Source organism: Gossypium hirsutum, chromosome A09 (assembly GCF_007990345.1).
Source record: "Gossypium hirsutum isolate 1008001.06 chromosome A09, Gossypium_hirsutum_v2.1, whole genome shotgun sequence".
Lineage (NCBI taxonomy): Eukaryota > Viridiplantae > Streptophyta > Magnoliopsida > Malvales > Malvaceae > Gossypium > Gossypium hirsutum.
This window is the reverse complement of record NC_053432.1, coordinates 56,503,084-56,509,865: the sequence shown is the minus strand read 5'-3', so window position 1 is coordinate 56,509,865 and position 6,782 is coordinate 56,503,084. Positions and strand designations below refer to the sequence as shown.

At 33.9% G+C, this 6,782-nt stretch overlaps 1 long non-coding RNA gene across 1 annotated transcript; it reads left to right on the top strand.

Annotated features, from left to right (window-relative positions):
* The first annotated feature begins 451 nt into the window (after positions 1 to 451).
* LOC121206667 (uncharacterized) lies at positions 452 to 3,854 on the top strand. Its single transcript, XR_005901774.1, has 4 exons — positions 452 to 504; positions 587 to 655; positions 3,568 to 3,708; positions 3,798 to 3,854. It is a non-coding gene; the product is annotated as an uncharacterized lncRNA (long non-coding RNA).
* The last annotated feature ends 2,928 nt before the right edge of the window (positions 3,855 to 6,782 follow it).

The window sequence follows — 6,782 nt, the reverse complement described above, 5'->3', positions numbered from 1 at the left end:
AAGAGAATTGCCTGCCATGCTGAAAATTCTTGATGAGAGTCAAGAGAACAAGAGGTGGCTGTTGTCCTTAAACGAAATTGTTAGTATTGGAGTTTTTTCTTTTGCTTTCTGTCTTTAGAATATTGATATTATTTCCTATGATGCTCTGATTCATGTGTGAGTGGGAATGAGCATGCTAGTATTTGCTTCTACTTATTCTGAAACCTGTTTTCAGATGTAGGATAATGTGTTCGATTTGGGCACTTTAGGAAAGTCAAGGTTTGAAGAAACAGCTGACTGGATTTGCTAATTGTGTTATGTGCCTTGTATTTACAATTTTTTTGCAGAGGTGGAAGTCATTTGTATGCTCATAAAAGATTTTGTATTTTTTTGCAGAAATGGTTTGAAAAGATGTGCAGTTTTGCCAGATTTTGCTGAGGGGTACAGCTTCATTTACTGCTTCCTGTTCCTCCTGCAAGTATTGGTTCAACTGAAGCTGCCATTTAATCTTCGAATTAAAATTTGGTACTGATATAGATAAAGTTTTTATATTTTCTTAAACTGAAATATATTTGGTGCTACTCTTATAATCTTACATCTGTTCTAGGTACTATCGAGCACCTGAAATAATATTTGGTGCAACTAAATACACCACAGCCATTGACATTTGTTCTAGGTACGTACAGGCCGTTTAGTTGCTAAATTTTTTTTCCTTATTTCTATGCATTTTCACTTTAAATTACTTAACAAATATTACTTTTTGGACTCCAGCCTCTGTTTGCTGGTGATAGTGGAGTAGACCAGGTACGTTTTATTAAGGTACGTTTTAAATATTTTAAAGATTCAAAGTATATAGGCTGGAAACCTGACCTTATAGTATTACTTATTTGAAGTATGAATAAGTATGAATTAATTTTATTACCATATATGTAGCTTGCTTGTCCATTATAATTACAACAATAGCTGACCTTCTCTCCAACCTTATTTTAAATATTTTAAAGATTCGAAGTATATAGGCTGGACACCTGACGGGTTGCCTTATATCGAGCTGCAAGATATAATGGATCCTCCCTATGTGTAACAACGCCACGTATGATGAATCTTAAAAAATTCAAAAAGAATTGAAAAAAGTTCTATCGCTATTGAATATTTATATAACATTAATTTATTTCCACTTTACTTATAAAAAGTAAACTACGATTCTTTCTTGATATTATTATATTCAAATTACTATTTTGTTATATTAAACATGTTTGATTTTAATATTTATTATTTTTAAATGTCTTTAAATTTATAACTAATTTTTATCAAATAGTATTATTAATTATTATTTGAAGTATGAATAAGTTTTTATATTTTGGTTCAACTTAAGTATTATTTGATTCAACTTAAGTATGAATTAATTTTATTACCATATATGTAGCTTGCTTGTCCATTCCTTATTTTAAATATTTTAAAGATTCAAAGTATATAGGCTGGAAACCTGACGGGTTGCCTTATATCGAGCTGCAAGATATAATGGATCCTCCCTATTTTTTTGAGTTGCCTTATTGGGAGCATCACATATTACGCCACAATCTTGATGTGATGCATATTGAGAAGAATGTCTGCGAGAACATCATCCGGACAATTTTGAACGTCGATGGTAAATCAAAAGATAATCTTCAAAGTCGACTTGATTTAGTTCACATGGGGATTAGGCATGATCTTCATCCCCAAGTACTTCCTAATGGAAAATATTGGTTGCCGCCTACAATTTTTGCAATGTCAAAGGAAGAGAGAGAAATCTTCTGCACGGTGTTGAAGGATATAAAGGTTCCGGATGCGTATTCATCAAATATATCTCGATGTGTAAGTCTTAAAGATCGAAGACTATATTCATTAAAATCACATGACTATCACATCCTGATGCAAGATCTACTTCCAGTTGCTTTACGGTGCTGTATGTCAAAGAAGGTAACGTCCTGTATAATTGAGCTGTCCAATATAATGAAAGCAATTTGTGGCAAAGTTCTGAATGTTGAAGAACTTGAAAAAGTACAAGATTGAGCCGCTTTGACATTATGCAATTTGGAGAAGATCTTTCCACCTTCATTCTTCACTATTATGGTGCACCTTGTCATTCATCTCCCTGGTGAAGCAATAATTGGTGGGCCGGTTTTCTATCGTTGGATGTATCCAATTGAAAGGTGCTAATTTATTTCAAAGGCATTCACCTTTATACCTATAGTTACCAGTTTTGATAATGTTGTATATAGTGTTTAGGTTCCTAAGCAAATTGAAGCCTTATTGCCGTAACAAGCGTTATCCGGAAGGATCAATTGCTGAAGGCTACTTGGCAGAGGAGTGTATGACATTCTGTTCTAGATATTTAGATGTTGAAACAAGATTGAACAGACCAAGTAGAAATGCCAGACTCAATGATCCTAACTTGGACAAAACTTATTTATTTCAAAGTTGTGGAGAACCAATCGGCAAAGTTGAAATAGTAGAATTAGATGACCGATCTTGGATACAAGCACATAGATATGTTCTTTTCCACCACGATGCACTTGAACAATTAAGCAAGTAAGTTCTAGAATATGATAAATATTCTTCTTCTTTTTTATTTGTTTATTTTTTAACGAATTAAACATGTGTTTAACATAGTGAGTACAAACAAATCTTAAGATCTCGTCCACGATCACGAAGATTACAACATCGCGAGATTAATAGGTTATTCGCAGAATCTTTTCATGAATGGTTAAGCCAAACGGTATGCAACTCAACATTTTGTTGACAAATAATAATGTTTTCTCATAACATTTATAATTACTCAATTTACTTTCGATTCAATAGGTTTGGAGTGGGAATATCGTTAATGACGAAGTTAAATGGCTTTCCCAAGGTCCGAATCGAGTAGTAAAAAGATATAGTGGCTTCATCATGAATGGATTCAGATTTCATACCAAATATCGCGAGATATTGAGGAGAACTCAAAATTGTGGAGTAGTTGTTAATTCTTTAATTACAAGTTACGCTAATGCTAGGGACAGTAATCCTGTCGAGGGAAATATGGAGTATTATGGACTTCTAACCAACATTATTGAGTTGGATTATTATGGAAAATGGAAAGTTGTCTTATTTCGATGTGATTGGGCTGATGCTAATACTGCTCGCGGAATTAAAAATGATCAGTTTGGTTTTACAATGGTGAATTTCTCTCGATTAATTTCTCTCGATTAAACAAGTTTTTTACTCGAAAGATCCAATTGATAAGGGTTGGTACGTTGTACTCCGAAACACCCCTAGAGACTTGTTTGACATGGGGAATGGAAGTAGAGATGACATCGGTGAAAGATCAGAAACTTTGCCTTTTCCAGAACAAGACTTAGATGAAAATATCCCTAGTACTAGTACACAATTTCAATGGGTTCGTCAGGATGTAGACGAAGATATTTACGATTTATGATGTAGTAAGATTTTATGATTTTTTATTTATATGTAATGTTACAATATTAACATTGGTCATGTTATATAATTTAACTATTTTATATTTACTATTATTGTTATTTCTTACTAAAATTGTATCTATTTTATGTGTTGCAGGAAAAATGCCTAGAAGAAGATTAAGAGATCTTAGTATTGTACAGAATACTACAAATTCGGAAGATGTAAGTACTGAACAGCAGACAGTTGTTGGATCTTCAAGCGTGCCGGAGACACTTGACGAGTCTGTGGAAATTCAAAGTAATGTTAAGTATATTTTACAAATTGTATTAATTTTATTACTGATTTATTTTTAAATTTCAATATAGTAATAATTTATTATTTTTTAGCTGAAAATGGTGGGACGCGCAGAGGTCGAGGACGTACGCTCCTAACAGATTTATATAACTTAAATTCTGTCGAGCGTGTCAAAGTAACTAGAAACAGCCATGGTCAGCCTGTTGGACCAGAAGCTCGACTTTTAGCAGGCTATTTGGGCATTATAGCACGAAATGCCAATCTGTTGCCCATCAACTACGAATCATGGCATAACATGCCTGATAGCAATAAAAATCAAGCTCTCTCTAATATTAAGGTAACAAAACGGTAATGTAATTATAATACTTTTGTTTAAGTTTCATTTATATTTACTTCCTAAACTTGTGTTTTTTAGGATAGGTTTGCTTTAGAGGTCTCTGATGCCTATATCAAGAAGGCATTGGGTAAAAAATAGAGAGACAATAACAGCATTTTGAAAAAATAATATTTTAAAAAACCCATAAGCCTCGAAGAAAAATTGCAAAATGTCCACCGGGAATGCTGAGGTACCAATGGGAAGATGCGGTTCGATTTTGGAATTCGAAGAAAGGAGAGGTCTTATGTACTTGCAAACTCTTAGAAATTTTTCGGTTTATAGTATTTACTATATACGTAATAATAATTTTATTATGTAGCACCATGAGCGAGTTGGAACAAGCAGCAGGCAAAAACAAAAATTTACGCACACGGCAGGGTCGAAAAGTTTTGCTTGTGTAGCTCAGGCCGAGGTACTATGGATTTATTAAATCTATCAAGTATTAGTAACTTTTTACTATTAAATAATATTTTTACTACTATATTGTAGGAAGCCTCGTCTGGTCAAAAAGTTGGACGCCTTCAACTTTTTGACATTACACACAGGAAAAAAGATGGAACTCCGATGTCATCTGAGGCTGCAGAAATTATGGTATATTTAGCAAATAAAAATTGATTCATTATAAATATTTATAATATTTAATTATAATGTTTCAATTCGTCGTTTTTATTAGTGTAATTTAAATAATGTTATGTTGTATTCTTTTTTATTGTATATTTCGTTTCTAACTCTTTAACTGATTTATTAGGAGAAACTAAAAGATAAGAAGGCAGAGTATGAAGCGACTGCTTCGACTGATAGTTCTGTTAATTTTGAGGATATTGATAACAGAATTATTAATGAAGTTTTGGGTCCTGAAAGGTATGGTCGGGTTAGATTTCAAGGATCTGGTGTTAACCCGACCCAATATTTTCGATCCACCTCGCACCAATACATGCCTTCCGGGAGTCAAAGTCAAGCTGAAGTTCAGAGGTTAAAAGATCAGATAGTTCAGATACAAGCTAGCACAGATGAGCAAATTTCTCAACTTAGAGCAGAGGCAGCAGCGAGGGAGGCGGAGCAGAACAGGAAATACAATGAACTCCAGCAGCAGCTTCAGTCTATGATGACTATGTTCCACCAATTTCAAAATCCGCCATCATAGACATGTTTTCTTGTAACTTTTAACATTATTTTAAGAATATTTTGAATATTCATTTCCAATTTATATAATATATTTTTCGTATAATTTTGTATTATTTAAATTTGCGTGTTTTGGTTGGGTTGGATTTTATGGTAGATTTGCTGTTTTTTATTGAATTTCTTGCAGGAGGGTTGGATATAGGTGTAAAATTACATATTGCAAAACTGGGCAAATTAGCGGCGTTTTTTCAAAAAAGCGCCGCTAAAAGTACAGGTCTATAGCGGCGTTTTTTTAAAAAAGCGCCGCTAAAAGTACAAGTCTATAGCGGCATTTTTTTACAAAAGCGCCGCTAAAGTTCTTGGTCTATAGCGGCGTTTTTTTACAAAAGCGCCGCTAAAGGTCCTGGTCTTTGGCGGCATTTTTTTCTAAAAAACGCCGTGAACTTTTGTGGCGCTGTATATAGCGACGTTTTTTGCGGCGCTTAGAAACGCCGCTAAAGGCAAAAAAAAACATCGTTAAAAGTCTGTTTTCCTGTAGTGTTGCTGATCACCCTGGTTGAAAGTAAGTATCCTGGCTTTGAAGTCAAAAAATTAAGGGACTAAAACCCTTCATCCAATCCACCCCTAGGGCCATGTTTGTACCCCCCATAGGAAGTACCCTCAAATTGTCTTGAAAAACATATCCTTGTATCCTCCAATGAAGGCTGTTACATTGTGCAATACTGTATAATTTTTCTCTATTAGCTGCATTCATTTCCAAAGGAAGGGTTTGAACTAATTCTCCACTTCCTTGTACCCATTAAAGAGTCATAAAATTGTAAGTGCTCCCACTATCAATCGTACAATAAGGATCTTGACTTTGATACTTCTTTTGATTCTGAGTGCATGATAACTAGTATTGCCAGTAAGTGCATTCAAAAATATCTCTAACCTTTTTTTTTATTGTTACTGTTATTCTTCTTCTAGTACCTCTACAACTTTAATTTCTTCACTGGTCACAATAGTATCTACTAGCTCTGAATTTGGCTCTTCAATTGCTATGAATTTAAGCTACTTGGCCTTAGATTGGTGCCCTGGGGTAAATCTCTCCCCACATTTGAAACATAGATTGTTTTGCCTCCTTTGTTCCATAAGATTGGTTCTCTTTGATGGTTGGTTGTAAGGGAAAAAAACTTTAGTTTGGACATTGGCATTGTTGTTAGGAATACGTGGTTTAGTTTGATTGATGTTTTGGTTGGTGTATGGATTGATTGGTAACTAGTTTTGACTTGTATAGGTATTTCTTTAGTATTATTGTTTGTGTTTTTTGTGTTCAATTTCCAGGGGAAGTTCATAAAGTTTGGCTTGTCTGTAAGTTGAGGCTAGAGTAGTAGGTTCATTGGCTTTAACTCTTGGCTTAAGATAATCTTTAAGCCTACTAACAAAACTAGGGACAAAGTAGCTTTCCAGAAGATGTAGGTTATATTGTAACATGTAGGGGTGTAGTTCTTCAAATTGTTACTGGTAATTGTCTAGAAAAGATTTCTAAGTTAATTTATTGAATTCCTCAACTATATCATAGTAAATTCTAGTAGAAAAT